Here is a 20057-nt window from a genome sequence, read left to right on the forward strand (position 1 = left end):
CATTTTGTTGCCCAATTTGTCCTTAGTGCGGCAATACCCCATTTGTGGTGATAAACTGCCGTTTGGGCCCATGGGAGGGCTCAGACGGAAAGGAGCGCTATGTGTTTGTTGGAGTCCAGATTTTGCTGGATTGGTTTTCGGGTGCCATGTTGCATTTGCAGAGCCCCAGAGGTATCAAAGCAATGGAAACCCACCAGAAGTGACCCCATTTTGGAAACTACACCCTTCAAGGAATTCATTTATGGTTTTTGTTATCATTTTGACCGCACAGTTTTTTCACAGCACCTATTTGAATTGGGCTGTGAAATGAAAAAAATGATATTTTTTCCAATAAGATGTCATTTTTGATCAAAATTTCTTATTTTCACAAGGAACAACATACCCCATTTTGTTGCCCAATTTGTCCTTAGTGCGGCAATACCCCATTTGTGGTGATAAACTGCCCTTTGGGCCCATGGGAGGGCTCAGAAGGAAAGGACCACCATTTGGCCTACTGGAGCTTTTCTGGTGCTAAGTCATGTGTGCAGAAGCCCCTGAGGTACCAGTACAGTTGAAACCCCCGAGAAGTGACCCCATTTTAAAAACTACACCCCTTAAGACATTCATCTAGAGGTGTAGTGAGCATTTTGACCCCACAGGTACTGTGTAAAAGATAATGCGCAGCAGATGGTGCAGTGTGAGATTTGCAATTTTATATATGTATATGCCATTTCAGTGTCCAATATAGTGTGCCCAGCATGCGCCACCGGAGATATACACCCCTTAAATTGTAATGTGGGTTCTCCTGGGTACGACAATACCCTACATGTGGCTGTTATCAGCTGCCTGGGCATACGGCAGGGCTCAGAAGGGAAAGATGAGGGGGGTAAGCTGTGCGGAGTGCATCAGGGTAAATTGAAAATCAAGGGATGTATGATACATTTTAAAACAATCTTTTATACAGAGCCCTGGTTTTTCGGGACACGTGTCACATTGGTATATTGTGTTCTTCCTTATCCCCCTCTTATAGCAGACTCTGCACCTCTTTTGACTCTTTCCCTTTCCACCGGTTTGGGGACCTTCTCCTGGAAAGTGTTGCCCTGGTACGATGCGCCCCCCCTTCCTGGTCCCTAAAGATTAGATCTTGAAATTCCAGGAAAGTTCCCCTCTGGCCTGCACATCGACGTAGCACATCCGCATTGTACAAAGCCATCTGTATGATGTGCCCGGCCAGCTTCTTATACCTCACCGCATGGCGCTGTAGGGCTTCAGGACTTGATTTGACAAGTCCATCCCTCCCATGTACCTATTGTAGTCCAGGATGCAGTCTGGTTTGGAGGTGGCCTTTCCTTCATATATCCTAAACCTGTAGGTATACCCTGATGCACTCTCGCAGCTTATACATCTTCACGCCATACCTTGCCCTCTTACCTGGCAGGTACTGGCGGAATTGAACCCTCCCTTTAAAATGTACCAGGGACTCATCAATAGAAAAACACTTCTCGGGGGTGTATGCTTGGGAAAACCGGGCACTGGAACGGTCTAATAGGGGTCTCCGTTTATACAAACGGTCAAAACTGGGGTCATCTCGGAGTGGGCACGGCTCATTATCAGTATAATGTAAGAAGCGAAGTATTGCCTCATTTATTTATTTTTTTAGGTTCCAGTTCATTTCTGAAGTTGCTTTGAGGGGCCCATATATTAGAAACCCCTATCAAACACCCCATTTTAGAAACTAGACCCCTCAAAGTATTCACAACAGCATTTAGAAAGTTTATGAACCCTTTAGGTGTTTCACAGAAATTTAGAGCAAAGTAGAGGTGACATTTACTCTTTTTATACCATTTTTTTTATAACACAAAAGGATTTATCAGAGAAACGCAACTCAATACTTATTGCCCAGATTCTGCAGTTTAGAGAAATATCCCACATGTGGCCCTCGGGCGGTAATGGACTGAAGCACCGGCCTCCGAAGCAAAGGAGCACCTAGCGGATTTTGAGCCCTCTTTTTTATTAGGCACCATGTCCGGTTTGAAGAGGTCTTGTGGTGCCAAAACATTGGAAACCCCCCAAAAGTGACCCCAATTTGGAAACTAGACCCCTTGAGGAATCCATTGTAGTTTTCATGGGGTGCATGCGGCTTTTTGATCAGTTTTTATTCCATTTTTAGGTGGCGTGGTGACTAATAAACAGCAATTGTACTATTGTTTTTGTATACTTTTTTTTTTACAGCGTTCACCGTGCGCTATAAATGACATATTCACTTTATTCTGCGGGGCGATACGATCACGGCGATACCAGATGTTTATAGTTTTTTTTTATGTCTTATGGCGTTTGCACAATAAAGTACGTTTTGTAAACAATCATTCACTTTTTGTGTTACCTTATTCTAAGAGCCATAACGTTTTTATTTTTCAATCAATAAAGCCGTGCGAGGACTTATTTTTTGCGTAACGAACTGTATTTTCCATCAGTACCATTTTTAGGTACATGCGACTTTTTGATCTCTTTTTATTCCATTTTTTGGGAGGTGAAGTGACCAAACAATTGTGATTGTGGTACGGTTTATTAATATTTTTTTTTACGGCGTTCACCGTGCGGGATAAATAACAAAATAATTTTGTAGTTCAGGCCGTTACGGACGCGGCGATACCAATTATGTATAGTTTATTTGTTTGTTTATATATTTTTATTAATAATAAAGGCCTGATAAGGGAAAAAGTGGGACTTTTACTTTTATTACTTTTAAAACTTTTATTTTCTTATTTTTACACATCTTTTTTTAACTTTTTTTTTACTTTATTACTTTGTCCCACTAGGGGACATGAGGGCAGGAGGCCCTGATCGCTATTCTAATACACTGCACTACATGCGTAGTGCAGTGTATTAGAACTGTCAGCTACTCACTGACAGCAAGCATAGTGGGTCCTGACGTTGTCAGGACCCACTAGGCTTCCGTCTATGGCATAGCCGGACGCCATTGTTTGGTGTCCGGTTGCCATAGTCACCATCGCCGGCCGCTATCGCGTAGCAGGCCGGCGATGGCAGCTTAACCCCTAAAAAGCCGCGATCTCTATAGAACGCGGCTTTTAAGGGGTTAATCAGCGGGGACACAGCGATCGGTCCCCGCTGTAGGAGCTGTGACAGCTGCTGAACAAGACAGCAGCGTCACAGCTCCTGTATGTGTCGGGAGGACGGCCGAAACGGCCGTTACTCCCGAGACGTACTATTACGGCATGGAGCGCGAACGATACAGCTGCCATGACGTAATAGTACGTCAAGGAGCGGGAAGGGGTTAATCACTTAGATGCTGTGGTCAATAGCGGTTGAGACATCTAAGCTGTTAGAAAGAGTGGGTCCCCCTCCGACAGCCCAGCGGCCCGCCTGAGATTGTGGGTTGCCGATGGTTGTCATGGCAGCCTGGGAGCTTAATGAAGGCCCCCAGGTGTACCATATGTGTGCTCCTATTATTTCCTGGCAGGTCATAATAAGAGCCAGTAAAAATACAATATACTGCAGTGCATAATGGTTCAAGTGCGAACTATTGCAGTGTGACATTATTTAACTAGGACGATGAATGCTGTAAAAATAAATAAATAAAAAATAGAATTACTGTTTTTAGTATCTTGTCTCCCTCAAAAACTTGAATAAAGAGTGATTAAAAAGCCACATGTACCCTAAAATTCTAGCAATAAATACTACAGCTTGCCCTCACACAGCTCTATCGAAAAATACAAAAGTTCTGGGTCTCAGAATATGGTTTTAATATGTTTTTAAAAATATGTAGGTTTTTTTTAAAGTAGTAAAACAAACAACTAGATAAATTTGGTATCGTAGTATTTTATCATATGTACCTACATACTCAAGTTAACATGTCAATTTTACCACAGGATAAATGCCGTAAAAACACAAAATTTATTTTGTTTTCATTCCACCCACAAAATATTTTCCAAATTTTCCAGTAAATTATATGGCACATTAAATGGTGCCATTAAGGTGCATATCCTGACTGAGCATGCTGTAGGGTGCACACCTCTTACCTCCTGCTCCTTATCCTGTAAGGATCCTGTGACACCGTCATGAAGTTGCCCCACAAACGGACGAAGTTGTGCCTAAAGAGTGGCAGATCCTGACTAGCCGGCTCTCTGCACATTATCAATGCCGACAAAGGGGAGAACCCAGATGAAACAGACTCAAGAACGCGAACAAACTCGAAGATGGCGCCTTGGCGTCGCTGAGAAGTTTGACTTCCTCAAGTAAGCAGAAGGGATTGGCTGAGCATCTCCAACAGTTTGCCTGAATGGTGCGTGGAGACTCGACTGAGTAAGTCATTGGCGAGTCGATGCTGGATAACGGAGTATCTGGCTCAGACTCGGCAGCCTTCTCCGATGAGGAAGCGCCAGGAGGCGATGCACAATACCCCAGGCTTCCTGATAACAGCAGGGAATCGACGGTCGTGAGAAGGACAAAGGATGCTACGGAGTCCATGCTCAGAGATCTTATGAGAACCATTGCAAAAGGTAACTCGGCTTTTAATACTCTTGCCATGCAGCTGGGAGGCTTAAGAGAGGAATTTGCTATCATGAGAGAAAATATGCACAAAATTGCTGAAAGAACGACTGAGGTGGAAGCTAGAGTATCTACGTTAAAGGATGACCATTCCAGAGTTAAGAAAACGGCCAAAAAAACAGCCCAGGACGCTGTTGCTCTTTGTTCTAAAACTGCCAATCTTAAAAACAGACTGTGGCGTAACAGTTTCAGAATTATAGGCATTCCTGAAAAAGAGGAAGGAGCGAATCCTACAGAATACACAGAAGAATGGCTGGCGCAGAAATTTAGCAGAGCTGAGTTATCTCCCTTATACGCTGTCGAAAGGGCACATAGAGTGCCTTCGAGACAATTGCCGCCCGGTTGCCCACCTTGGCCTATCCTGGCTAAGATTCTGCATTACAGGGATTGAGACACACTGCTACGCAAAGCTCGTGAACAGCCTGATTTAACCATTAATGGCTGCCGAATATTTTTGTTCCCGGACTATTTTTCAGAAAATCAAAGGAGGAGAGCCAATATTCCTGGATGTCAGACACAGACATCTGCAGGTGATCTACTCAATGATACATCCAGCCAAACTGAGAGTGGAGGCATTGGGCCACACACGTTTTTTTTGAAGGCTTCGCTGAGGCTCTGAAATGGATTGACCTCCATGAAGCGCAGCTGAGGGAGGAACATGCTCCTGGATGATCTCTGGGTACTATGGCCATTCTGGAGTTCCTTGTTCCTGGTGATGAGAAGAGATGTGGGAAGATTACATTGGACTGTAGGTCCGACAGGACCTGAATTTCATAATGTGACGGTTTGTCTATTGACATGTTTTGTTTTACCCCATCAGATGGCTATTCGCATGGGAGGGTAAGAAGGGCAGGAGGACTGTGACATGCTATCTGTTCTGGTAATGTTGAATGTTTTATCTCTGCTGGCATTGTGGGTGCCAACATGGCGCGGATGTAATATACAGTCAGGTATCACTGTTACAGTATGCCCATGCTTCCAGAGGGAGAGCATATGTGTATGTAAGGTTTTATGTCTTGACAGTTTAGGGATTAAGTTTGGGGAGTACTTTGTTCCAGGTATTTGTAATGTAGGGGTGGTGGTGCAGGGTGGGGGGGGGGGGAGCGCCGGCTCGAGAACATTTATGTACCACAATGTAGTTATGACTATGCAGATTCCCATTATTAGTTGGAATGTCAGAGGGCTCTCGGATGCTACTAAACTTCACAGGGTGTTTCAATATTTACTTAGACATCAACCAGCCATATATTGTCTCCAGGAGACTCATGTTACGAAAGACTGCCTGCATTATGTGAAGAAGCTGTGGGTGGGATTTGAACGTCATGCAGTGTATTCCACTTTCTCTCAGGGCGTCAGTCTCCTGGTCCATAAAAATTTACCCTTTCAATAAAACCTATAACTTGGAGTCTGACACACGAAAGATGGATTAAAAAATGAAAGTTTCTTAAATCAATTAAAATAAACACATGTATAAAAGCATAGAGATGAATACCACAAGAAAAAATGGACAACCAGAACATATATCACACAGAACGACACTGTGTGGACAGACTGAGCACACTTATGTCAAATAACAATCATGTTAGAAAAATGGTGTGCAAACAGCCAACTGTGTGTCAATGAAAGGTGCTAGGAGATAAATGCATCAAAGGTGTGTACACTTAGTGATTTCTCTACACAATATATCTAGGACAACAGTCCATACGCAATTACAGAGAATAACAAGAAGTGAAAGTACATCCCAATGAAAATGAACATTGCATTGTGTAAGAATGTCTCTTACCCATCTCCAGGTTTAAATGTCTGGCGTCCACCCCGACGCGCGTTTCGGCCCGGAAGCCTTCGTCTGGGGGTGGTGTCATAGCCCACTCTCCAGCCTTTTAAATGGTCCCCCACCAATCCTCAAAGAGAAACAGGCAAAAAGAAAAAAAAAAGAAAAAAGTACATCTTGCCAGGATCAGCTGTGAGCGCGGAATCGCGGGCCGGCCAATCAACATCCGGGTCACGGAACCGGAAGCAGAAAGCACATGTCCCGCATCCGAGTCCGAGCCAGGACGCCGAGTGCCGGGCCGCGACACCGCGCAGGCGCACATCACAGAAAAAACACACGCAGAGAACACCAACAATGCACACAGCCGCCGACAGGGGCGCGACGCACCCAGACGGAAAAAGGTGCAGAGCAGATACCCATAGATGGGTAAAGTGTCTATCCCTAACCTTTCCCTACACAGTTTGGTACACCAGGGAGGGAAACAGGAAAAAAACCCTGTGAAGCATGCATAATATTGTTGTTTTGAATGTATGAAAGAGACAAGAAGGATAAAACCAGCATGAATGAATGAATGAGTGTCACCCCAAGGAAATTATAATACAGCGCTATACACCGTTAATGCATATATCACCAGCACAACAAGCAAACATACAAGCACGCAAACACAAGCATAATTGACAATTGGCGAATGTATTCAGGATATAAGTGTATATATATATACATAATGCATGGTCCTTACATGACAGTGTAAAAGCACATTGATTAAATGTAAAAGACAACACAATCTGTCAGAAATATGATCAATTAAATTAATATATGTTATATACAAATAATAATTAAATAAATATAAAAACACCTATACACAAAAGTTGAATATACAATTCAATACATGATATACATTGTATAGAAGTTGTATAAATATAAATACACGTCTATACAAATGTCGAGTTTACAATTCTATACATATGCTTCCATATGCTTGTAAGTGTGACCAGCATAAATAAGTTAATATATAAAAAAGTATAGTAATATAAAAATAAATTAAATTAAAAATATATATACACATATATACACGAGTTGAATGTATAATACTATACACATGCAGGTGTGCGTGTATCCTACATAAATGGCCATTGTTGAAAATAATCAATAATAAATGGTGAAAAAAATTATATAACAGACTACAAAATAACAATGTGTTGTAACACCCTACTAGTGCCAATAAAAAAACAAAAAAGGTGAAAAGGAGAAGTATATTAGGGCAAACACAAAGTTCGCAGATAATGTGCAAACAAAACTAAGTGGCCACTAAACAAAAATGATAAGTAAGTGAGTGTAAACGAGAATGTATGAGTAGGTGTATGTAAAATGATTAGTGAAATCAAGGTGAGTGAATGGTGTAAGTGAAGAATGAGACAATAAATATTAAATAGTGAGTAAATGATTATAAAAAACATAAATAATGAATAAATGTATTAAATGGTGAGTGAATATGAATATGGACAAGTGATGTGCAAAGTGGATATCCATGATTAATTAGTATATGTATTGTGTGTTCAACGTAATTACAAAAAGTGGCAATATTACAATATATGTTACATCAATAAACACATATCACAGACCAAAAAAAAAATGTTTTTATATATATTTATACACGATACATGTATCATATCCAAATGCAATAAAGAAATGCTTTGTACATAATTGCTATAATGGAAATTACATGCATAACTACATGCATGTCTAGGTGCACTGAAATCAAATGTAAAATATACAATATAACAAATGACATGCTGACAAATAATAAAGTGTAACGTAACAATACAAAATGGGTACATCCAAGCATACTGGATCGAAGTACAGATCCACACTGTCAAAATGAGTGGTACAAGAAATATCCTCTGGTGGACATAACCATTGGATGGTAAGAGGGAGAAGTTGTCACAGGCTCTGGAGGTCAATCGAGTGTTAGATTACAGCAAATACACCGTGCATAAATGGCAAACTAGAAAAACTGAAAGGCAAACGTATGTTAAAAAATGGCTATTTCTGTACACATAACACATTTGTTAAAAGCAACAACACCATGGGAAATCCTAACACCCTTACAGGAACGCTGCAAACCCCAGGGTTTCATTCAAGCCCTTCGGTTGAATTGTTTTGAGTTTCCATATCCACTTAGATTCTACTCACAATAATTTTTGCATTAGAGAGCCTCCTCTCAAATCAAGCTCTACATGGTCAATGCCTTTAATTTTAAGCTCTTTAGATGCACAATTATGGTGAAGGAAGAAGTTCTGTGGCAGAGTTTACAAGAGATCAATATTGTCAAGGGACGTGCCCCTCGCTGCCTCAATGCTATTAACATGTTCCCTTGTTCTTATTTTAAGTTCCCTAGTTGTGAGACCAATATAAATTTTTGGACAAGGGCAGCATGCATAATATATTACTCCCTTCGTGTTACAATCAATGGGCCAGGTAATCTTGTATGTTGTCTCGCCCATTGAGTCTACAAAGTCATCTCCACTGGCAATATTTGGGCAAGCTATGCATCGACCACATGGGCGACAGCCCCATCGTGGTTTTGACGCACCAAAAATCGGTTTAACCACTTGTGGTTGATGGTAACTATGAACACGTGTATCCCGAAGATTCCTTGCTCTGCTTGATGCTACTGCCGGTTTAGTGGGCAAGATTTCGGATAAAATGCCATCCGTTTGTAAAACGGGCCAATGTTTCGACAATCACTTGCGCATTTCCCCCCATTTGTTGTGATAGGTAGTAACATACCTTATTTTAAAATCATCTGTTTTCTTGATGGCAGGGTGGAGTAATTGAGTGCGCGTAGACCTGCGTGCCCTCTCATATGCTCTGTTAACACATCTACTGGTATAGCCTCTATCAGAAAAGCGTTGTTTGAGATCAGATGCCTGTTTCTCAAAGTCCTCCCTGGATGAACATAATCTTCTTATCCTTAGGAACTGTCCCACCCGAATCGACTCAATCATGTGTCTAGGGTGTGAAGAGGAAGCATGTAAGTACGAGTTAACTGATGTATCTTTACGATGTACATCATTCTGGACAGAACCCACGTTATCACGCTTGATTAATATGTCCAAAAAATCAATGGCTATACGGTTGACTTTCCAAGTCAATGGGATTTTGAAATCATTGACGTTCAGTTCGCCCATAAAAAGTTAAAATTCGTCTTGAGTGCCCTGCCAGATAATAAAGATATCGTCAATGAATCTGGTCCACAGGACCACTTGACCCACCGACGATATCCGATCCGACAGAAAAAGGTCCCTCTCCCACAGCCACAGGAACAGATTGGCATATGAAGGTGCACAAGCCACCCCCATCGCCGTTCCCTGGAGCTGTAGGTAGAAGGAACCGTTGAAGGTAAAAAAGTTGTGTGTGAGCACAAATTCCATAAGGGTGAGGATGAACTGAGCCAATGATGGGATCAATGTCAGTCATCCCCAAGAAATATGACACCGCCTGTAGACCATCTTGATGTCTGATGTTCGTGTACAACGATTCAACATCACAAGTGGCAAACAGCATGTTGGATTCAAGTTGAACCCCCTCCAGTTTTTTTAGAAGATCCGCTGAATCTCTCAGATAAGATGGCAATGTCTCTACTATTGGTTTCAAGGTTGCGTCAATATACTTACTGACATTGTCGCAGATGTTCTCAATGTATTGAGGAAGATATAGACAAAGAAAGTAGATATATTTGTATATATGCACCCTCCGTTTTCCAGCAATTTCCTGAAGAAAGTGTTGGGATTTCTGTCTGACAGGCAAATGGATACCATGTATTATCATTGGGGTTTTTAATGATGTATTGGATTTAACTCTAGATAGATGCAGGATAGCCCATCGGTCTCTGAGACCAGCAATGACACCTTTTGGGGTGTTGCTTGGAGACGTTGCATTGGCGAATATACAGTTAGATCCAGAATTATTTGGACAGTGACCCAAGTTTTGGCATTTTATCCGTTTAACAAAGCATATTGAATATACAGTTATATAATCAATATGGGCTTAAAGTGCAGACTCTTCACTTTAATTTGAGGGTATTTATATCCTAATTTGAGGAAAGGTTTAGGAATTACAGCTCTTTAATATGTAGCTGCCTCCTTTTCATGGGACCAAAAGTTATTTGATAATCTCAAAAGCTATTTAATGGGCTGCATGGACTATTCCCTCGTTAATCCATCATCAATTAAGCAGGTACAAGGTCTGGAGTTGATTCCAGGTGTGGCATTTGCAGTTGGAACCTGTTGCTGTGAACCCACAACATGAGGTCAAAGGAGCTCTCAAGTAAAACAGACTGTTGTTAGGCTGAAAAAAATTAAGAAATCCATCAGAGAGCTAGCACAAATGTTAGGAGTGGCCAAATCAACAGTTTGGTACATTCTTGAAAAAAAAGAGCGCACTGGTGATCTCGTGAACACCAAAAGGCCTGGATGTCCACGGAAGACAACATTGATGGATGATCGCAGAATCCTTTCAATGGTGACGAAAACCCCTTCAATCTTGAGCTGAGCTTGCTGCTCACAGAGCATGCAGTTAGTGGGTTAGAACTGGAGGGTGAAGACATGGGTGAGCAGGATCAGGTAAGTAGCTGGGTTAATGTAGTTAGGGGCAGTAGAAAGGGGTCAAAGACAAGGAAGGCCGATCGGGTTTCTGGCATTCCAAGCAAAATTGCCAGGTTGGGTGATGATGCGAGGGTGTCAGTCTCAGAAAAGGCAGCCCTAGTGGATACCTTTCTCCCTAACAGCCGGGAGAACAGCCCAGCTAGTAGTCGGCGGGATGATAATGCAGGTAAGCCAAGACAATTGATAGTTGTAGGGGATTCTATAATCAGGAAGACGGATAGAATAATTTGTCGCCAAGACCGCCTCAACCGAATGGTTTGCTGTCTCCCTGGTGCCAGGGTTCGGCATGTAGTGGAACGGGTGGACAAATTGCTGGGAGGGGCTGGTGATGATCCAGCTGTTGTGGTCCATGTCGGTACCAACGACAGAATAAATGGTAGGTGGAGGAGCCTTAAGAATAATTTTAAAGAACTAGGCTACAAGCTGAAGGGAAGGACCACCAAGGTTGTATTCTCAGGAATACTGCCTGTGCCATGCGCATCACAGGAAAGACAGCGGGAGCTCAGGGAGCTAAATGCATGGCTTAAGTCTTGGTGTAGAGGAGAAGGAACAGTGATCATAATATAGTTACATTTTACCAATACTGTAAAAAACAAACGCAGGCTGGGAGGGCAAAAACATTTAATTTTAAGAACGCCAATTTCCCCAGGATGAGTGCTGCAATTCAGGATATAGACTGGGAAGAACTAATGTCAAATAATGGAACAAATGATAAATGGGAGATTTTCAAATCTACTTTGGGTAATTATAGTGCAAAATGTATTCCTACAGGTAACAAGTATAAACGACTAAAATTAAACCCCACATGGCTTACACCTTCTGTGAAAGGGGCAATACATGACAAAAAAAGGGCATTTAAAAAATACAAATCTGAGGGTACATCTGCAGCCTTTGTAAAATATAAAGAGCTTAATAAAATTTGTAAAAATGTAATAAAATCAGCAAAAATACAAAATGAAAGGCAGGTGGCCAGGGATAGTAAAACAAATCCTAAAAAATTCTTCAAGCATATAAATGCAAAAAAGCCCAGGTCTGAACATGTAGGACCCTTAGATAGTGGTAATGGGGAGTTGGTCACAGGGGATCAAGAGAAGGCAGAGTTACTAAATGGGTTCTTCCGCTCTGTATATACAACAGAAGAAGGAGCAGCTGATGTAGCTGCTGCCGGTGCTGTTAATATATCAGTTGATATACTGAATTGGATGAATGTAGATATGGTCCAAGCTAAATTAAATAAAATAAATGTACACAAGGCCCCGGGACCAGATGGGTCACACCCTAGAGTTCTTAAAGAGCTTAGTTCAGTTATTTCTGTCCCCCTCTTCATAATATTTAGAGAGTCTCTCATGAGTGGTATAGTGCCAAGGGACTGGCGCAGGGCAAATGTGGTGCCTATTTTCAAAAAGGGCTCTAGGTCTTCGCCGGGTAATTATAGACCAGTAAGCTTAACATCAATTGTGGGGAAAATGTTTGAGGGGCTATTGAGGGACTATATACAGAATTATGTGACAATAAATAGTATTATAAGTGACAGCCAGCATGGTTTTACAAAGGACAGAAGCTGTCAAACCAACCTGATTTGTTTTTATGAAGAGGTAAGCAGAAGCCTAGACAGAGGGGCCGCTGTGGATATAGTGTTTTTGGACTTTGCAAAGGCATTTGACACTGTCCCTCATAGACATCTAATGGGTAAATTAAGGACTATAGGTTTAGAAAGTATAGTTTGTAATTGGATTGAGAATTGGCTCAAGGACCGTATCCAGAGAGTTGTGGTCAATGATTCCTACTCTGAATGGTCCCCGGTAATAAGTGGTGTACCCCAGGGTTCAGTGCTGGGACCACTATTATTCAACTTATTTATTAATGATATAGAGGATGGGATTAATAGCACTATTTCTATTTTTGCAGGTGACACCAAGCTATGCAATATAGTTCAGACTATGGAAGATGTTTGTGAATTGCAGGCAGATTTAAACAAACTAAGTGTTTGGGCGTCCACTTGGCAGATGAAGTTTAATGTCGATAAATGTAAAGTTATGCACCTGGGTACGAACAACCTGCATGCATCATATATCCTAGGGGGAGCTATACTGGACTCGCGGGACAAGGATGTAATATTACCACTTTACAAAGCATTAGTGAGGCCTCATTTAGAATATGCAGTCCAGTTCTGGGCTCCAGTTCATAGAAAGGATGCCCTGGAGTTGGAAAAAATACAAAGAAGAGCAACGAAGCTAATAAGGGGCATGGAGAATCTAAGTTATGAGGAAAGATTAAAAGAACTAAACCTATTTAGCCTTGAGAAAAGACGACTAAGGGGGGACATGATTAACTTATATAAATATATGAATGGCGCATACAAAAAATATGGTGAAATCCTGTTCCATGTAAAACCCCCTCAAAAAACAAGGGGGCACTCCCTCCGTCTGGAGAAAAAAGGTTCAACCTGCAGAGGCGACAAGCCTTCTTTACTGTGAGAACTGTGAATCTATGGAATAGCCTACCGCAGGAGCTGGTCGCAGCAGGGACAGTAGATGGCTTTAAAAAAGGCTTAGATAATTTCCTAGAACAAAAAAATATTAACTGCTATGTGTAGAAATTTTTTACTTCCCCTTTCCCATCCCACTTCCCCTTTCCCATCCCTTGGTTGAACTTGATGGACATGTGTCTTTTTTCAACCGTACAAACTATGTAACTATGTAACAACAACTACCCAAGTAAAGAACACTCCCCCGAAAGTAGGTGTATCAGTATCTAAGTCTACCATAAAGAGAAGACTTCATGGGAGCAAATACAAAGGGTTCACCACAAGGTGCAAACCATTAATCTGTATTGAATTTATATACTAGACAATTGCAATGTGCTGTTAACCTCTATTTATGTGATTAAACTGGGTCACCTAGTATTGATGTTTTTGTACTTATCATGTATATGTAATCTGGTTGTCTTTCCGCACTGTGGAAATCATCTCTGTTTTTAATTTACGTGTTATTTTATATTAATTCAATAAAGTTACTTTGTTTTAATTCTATTTTGGTGTGTCGGACTCCAAACTTTAGGTTTTGATACTGTGAAAGCAACCCAGGGTTTTTTAAGGCAAAGAAGTGGATTTTACCGCAATGACCATGTCAATCACCAGATCTCAACCTGATCGAGCATGCATTTCACTTGCTTAAGACAAAACTTAAAGCAGAAAGAACCACAAACAAGCAACAACTGAAGACAGCTGCAGTAAAAGCCTGGCGAAGCATCACAAAGGAGGAAACACAGCGTTTAGTGATGTCCATGGGTTCCAGACTTCAGGCAGTCATTGCCTTCAAAGGATTCTCTACAAAGCATTAAAAAATAAACATTTTATTTATGGTAATGTTAATTTGTCCATTTACATTTGAGCCCCTGAAATGAGGAGGCTGTGTGGAAAAATGGTTGCAATTCCTAAACGTTTCACAGGATATTTTTGTTCAACCCCTTGAATTAAACCTGAAAGTCTACACTTCAATTGCATTTCCGTTGTTTCATTTCAAATTCAATGTGGTGGCATGCAGAGGAGCCTAACTCATGAAGATTGTGTCACTGTCTAAATAATTCTGGACCTAACTGTATGGGGAACCCGATTTCAGTATATCAGACAGTATTCCTGTTGCTCCTCCACATACTCTTCATTGTCTAGAATTGATCTGGCGCTGGGTATCTCTCTGTTCTTACCTTTAGTACATGATGCAAAATACCTGCCGAGGTCTTTCCCTGACCATTCACCTCTGAACGTGGTAATTTCTATCGCAGACAGGACAAACAGGGGAACCAATCTGTGGAAGCTCAATCCTTTCTAGTTGTCACATGAGATGGTCGGTGCGGATACACGAAAATAGATATTGGAATATTTTGAGCTTAATGAGGGGACGACTTCTACTCATATGGTCTAGAAAGCCATGAAGGCGTATGTTAGAGGTGGTCTCATTAAATCCATTAGCTTAGTTAAAACTGAAACTAGGGAACTGGACTCAGCCCTGCATCTTGAAATGAGGGAGGCGGAGGTGGCATTTATTATGAATACTACACTAGACACCAAGGATAGGCTACGAAGGGCAGAATATGGTTTTAGACATCATTTGCTTGAAAGGGCTGGTAGGAAACGGCAATTTGCTAAACAAAGACACTTTGATGAAGGGGAGAAAGTGGGACACATGTTGTCGATGATATCGAAGGCGCAGCAGAGCATATCTTGTAATAGCTCACTTAAACGCTCCGATGGATCTGTGGTATATGATACCTTAGGTATTTTGGAAGTGTTAGAATAATTGTATTCTTCTCTGTACATGTCCCGGATTTCTGTTTCTAGTGAAGAGATTGCAGCATTTTTAGTAAAGGCAAACCTGCTACTGCTGTAGGAGGAGGATAGTAACCTGTTAGAATCCCCCTTATCCCTGGGAGAACTGGAAGATGCAGTGAAAGATATAGCAAATTTAAAAGCGGCAGAAGTAGATGGCTTACCAACGGAACTTTATAAGCAGTATGGTGACATATTACTATGTCGCTTAATATCCACCTATTACTGTAATACGTTCCTTTTTAACCACATATCTGCAGCGCTGGATCAACTTTCTTCACACTTCTGACATATTACTACCTAAGTTAATAGGGGTCTTTGAGCAGGCTATGACACACGCAATGTTGCCACTCTCTATGAAAGAAGCGGTCATAGTGGTATTACCTAAAGAGGGAAAGATCCCCAACTCCCTGAGTCGTATCGACCCATATCACTTTTGTCTACGGATGTTAAGGTTCTGGTGAAGGCATTAGCTAACAGATTGAACACGGTTATACAACAACTATACATTCAGATCAGACAGGATTTATGCCTGAAAAGTCCACATCTATTAATATTTGTCGCTTATTTCTTAGTCTTCAGGTGCCATCTGATAATGTGGGACATAGGGCGATATTTTCACTTGATGCACATAAAGCATATGATAGCATAGAATGGAACTACTTGTGGCAGGTGTTGGAGAGTATGAGCTTTGGGCCCAGGGTTTATCTCCTGGATTAAGGCGTTGTATTCAAGGCCCCAGGCTCATATTAGAGCCGATAGAGGGATGTCTAAAAGCTTCTTACTATCCCGAGGAATTTGGCAGGGATGTCCTCTGTCCCCTCTGTTGTTTGCCATAGCCAAAGAGCCTTTGGCGGGAGTCATGAGGTTGTCTAAGGATATTCATGGATTCAAATATGGGGAGGTGAACAATAAGATTGCTTTATATGCTGATGATGCCCTGCTTTTTCTAGGGGGCACTGGTCCATCCCTCTCGGCCGCTATGGCATTGATTGATGAATTCACTACCATGTCAGGGCTGACTATCCACTGGCACAAATCTGCCCTGTTACCGGTGGACCCTATAAGACATATTGCGGAATATAGAGGGGTACCAGTCCCATGTGTTCGACAATTTAGATATTTGGAAGTTGAAGTCACAGCAGCTGTAGGAGACTTTGAGGATTTGAACCTCCAGCCCTTGCTTCAGAAATTTAGATTACTTTGTATCTTTCGGTGATAGGGCGAGTCAATCTGATCAAGATGGTAATAATGCCACAACTCTTATGTGTTACATAACTCCACAATATGGCTTACTCTTAACAGATTTCATAAGATAAACACATATTGTAGAGAACACGTTTTTAAAAAAGGGCATCCGAGACTTTGTTGTGAAGTCCTACAAAGGTCCAAGGTAGAAGGGGGACTGGCTCTCCCAAATCCCTGGTTATATTATTTAGCAGCACAAGGTCAACACTTGAAGGGGTGGGGGGATGAGAAGGCTGAAGGGGTATCGGCGGCTATTCTGACGTCATTGGTTGGTAGGGGGAAAATTTTGTCAGTCATGGAAAGGGAGGGATTTGGCTCAAGACAGCCAAAGTTACCGACAGTGCAACTAATCCAGAATGTGTGGGACAAGCTTAAGCTTGAAATATTACTGATTGCACAAAATTCACACCCTTGTGGCATAACCGCTCGCTAGTGGAATTTGAGGGGCTGTATGGCGTTGTATATTGGGAATGTAAAGGGTGGGTCAGTTATTGGACGACAATATTTTTAAATCCTTCCAACAGCTACAGGATGAGTTTTCTATCCCGCGTCAGAGTTTTTATAGATATCTGCAATTAAGACATGCGTACGAGGCTCAGGTCAAAAGACAGCCTTTGATGATAGAGAAGGATGCTATGTTCAATATGGTGCTTCGAGGGGTAATATGTAGGGGCTCATATCAGCTCTCTACAGGGTATTATTGGATAAATACTTAGAGGCTATCCCTTTAGTTCGAATGCACACATGGGAGGAGGATATCCCGGGTATTACAGCGGATTAATGGAATGATATTCCAGGGGCCGTCCCTGATACTTCTTTGGGGGTGGGTGCACGGTTATCACAATTATACATATTGTATAGAGTGTGCAAGACACCACAGTTACTGTATCGCATAGGAGTACGCGCAGATGCGAGGTGTCCAAGATGTGGCCAGGAAACTGCAGATGTTATACATATGTTATGGAGTTGCGTGCAGTTGCGTGACTACTGGTCAGAAATTCTAGTAATTATAGCTGAAGCTTACTCACTATGTGTACCCAGGGACCCTAAAGTCTATATTTTGGATTATGTCAAAGAACTCACGTTAGATACTCAGGGTAAAATGGTGGCGGAACCTCTCCCCTATGTAGCTATGAAACTAATAGCATTCCATTGGATACAATCAGTATCGCCTTCTAAAGCTGAATTAATGGGGAAAATAAATGTTATGTTGATGAATGAACGGGCTATATTTTGTAAACACAAAGTATCTCAAAATTTTGTAAAGCTGTGGCAGCCGTGGCTGGATATGCCTGGGTTAGCGAATACTTTGTTACTAAGGGGCAGGATGTGTGACTCACTCATGACACTGAACCCCGCAAACTTAGGAAACGGATAAGGAAATGTTACCAGTATCTGGAGGTTGGGTTGTATTCTAATGTGCTTCATATTGAAAGGTGAATGTATTAATGATCAGTGTCGATCTTTGATTATGTATAAGTGGTCTTTGAATTCCTAACCCGTGTGGTAGCCACCTATGATATTGTATTGTTCAATATGCATTATAAAATTCTGCCTGGAACGGGACAGGGGGGTTGGGTGTGGGGGGTTCTGGGATTTAGTCCATATCGTCTATGTTTTGATTGGTTTTGAAAACTTTAACTAATAAAAATGATCAGATTTAGAAATGGTGCCATTAAAAACTGCAAATAGTCCAGCAAAAAAAAATAAAAATAAAAAATCCTTAAATGGCTATGTCAATGGAAAAATAAAAAAACTTTATGGCTCTTGAAAGGTGAGGAAGGAAAAACAAAAATGACAAAATGAAAATGGCCTGGTCATTAAAGGGTTAAGGGCAAAGGCCCTGTTTTAGTTTTAAATGCATCTGCCTGCCTTAACTTAATACACAGCCATTGTACATGGAAGGAGTAAAAGCATATAGGGCCAAAGAAGAACAGGAAGAAATTGGTGGCCGGGGTAATTATTGTGTATATGAGGTTTTTCTGTGACAAGAATATATAAATGCCTGAGCACCTGATGCCCAATCAAAATCGAGTCATGCAGGATGTCTAATATTGGTCCATGTAAGTTCGGAGATGTGTGCACTTTTTTGGGTATGGGGAAGTTTTTTTTATGATTTTCTATTTTTTTCTCATTTTATTTCTTGTGAATATTTTTTTTCTGTTTTACTTATAATTATTTATTAATAAAATTTTCACTTTGAGTACACTAGTTAGGCTTTGTTCACATCTGCGTTGTGATACCTATTATAAACTAAGACTACAACACATTACCGGGAGTGTGGGACACCAGCGGCCCCCGATGGACCCCCTTGACTTATAATGGGTCCATTGGGTTCTGTCGGGTTGTCTGTTCCCTTTCACAGTATGGGATTGGGCTTTCAGTGTGAAAGCCTGATGCTGCTGATTTATAACTCAGGTGTAATGAGAACACGTGACTGAAGGAAATTTAACCCATTCCGGACTATTAACCTGACAATTCGGAATGGGTTAAATTTCCTTTGTAGTCAAGTGTTACATGGTCATGTGTTCTCATTATCCCCGAGTTATAAATCGGACCTTCCACATTGGAAGGGTAACTATGAATAAGAACCAACAGGTTCGAAACGTGTAAGCCTTCTTCACTCAGGATTTTAATTTATTTGCTTTTAAATTTGTTACTAATAAAGCAGAATTGAATTTTATCTGCATCGTGTGCTGGACCCATCTCTATTCAATTAGAAAATTGCATCAATAACACTGATACATTGTTTTATTGAGAAAAAAATAATAATTGTTTTCAAAAGGTGTACATAGCCTTTAAATGTTTTCAGGTAGTATTCACTGTATTGTTGTGCTCAACCAACTATTTAAATGCTTATTTTGTATGTGGACTGTTTACTAATGCAAAATAAACTATTTGTTGATATTGGAGACTGCTGGCCTACGTTAACGTGTACGCCGGGAAAAGTTCTCAACGTATACGTGTTTAACATGTAAGATGTGACGGGTACCTTAAAAGTGGCATCCGTGTAAAGTTTAATGGTATACGTAAAACATATACGTCATGAACTGTCATGACCCTGCTTATGACGCATCTGTTATATCGCATCTGCCACCCATAAACTAATAAGGTATCTGTTTAACGTATCAGTAATGATACTATTGAAAAGCCCATGACTTATAAGTTAACAGTGGCATACTTCAATATAGACTTCCATGTTAAAAAAAACTTCTACTATGCTATTCTATCCTTCAAAAAAAGGTATACTTGCTTATACCAGCACGACGAAGGTTTGAAAGGACACTTTTTTGGGCCTCTGTCAGGCAAATTAAGCCCTATGGACACATTTAGCGTGCATGCAGGGAGCTTTCCCAATATACAGGCTAAACGCATAGCCAAAACATGATGTGCACGGGGCCTTACTCTGATTTACTTAAAGAGGCTCTGTCACCAGATTATAAATGCCCTATCTCCTATATAATCTGATCGGCGCTGTAATGTAGATAACAACAGT

At 41.1% G+C, this 20057-nt stretch overlaps 1 protein-coding gene across 1 annotated transcript in view; it reads left to right on the forward strand.

Annotated features, from left to right (window-relative positions):
* The window catches only part of LOC142748945 (A disintegrin and metalloproteinase with thrombospondin motifs 2-like), a 911491-nt gene that overhangs the window by 467523 nt on the left and 423911 nt on the right, over positions 1-20057 (forward strand). The gene's annotated exons all lie outside the window — the stretch shown is intronic.

This window comes from Rhinoderma darwinii, chromosome 3 (assembly GCF_050947455.1).
Source record: "Rhinoderma darwinii isolate aRhiDar2 chromosome 3, aRhiDar2.hap1, whole genome shotgun sequence".
NCBI classification, from domain to species: Eukaryota; Metazoa; Chordata; class Amphibia; order Anura; family Rhinodermatidae; genus Rhinoderma; species Rhinoderma darwinii.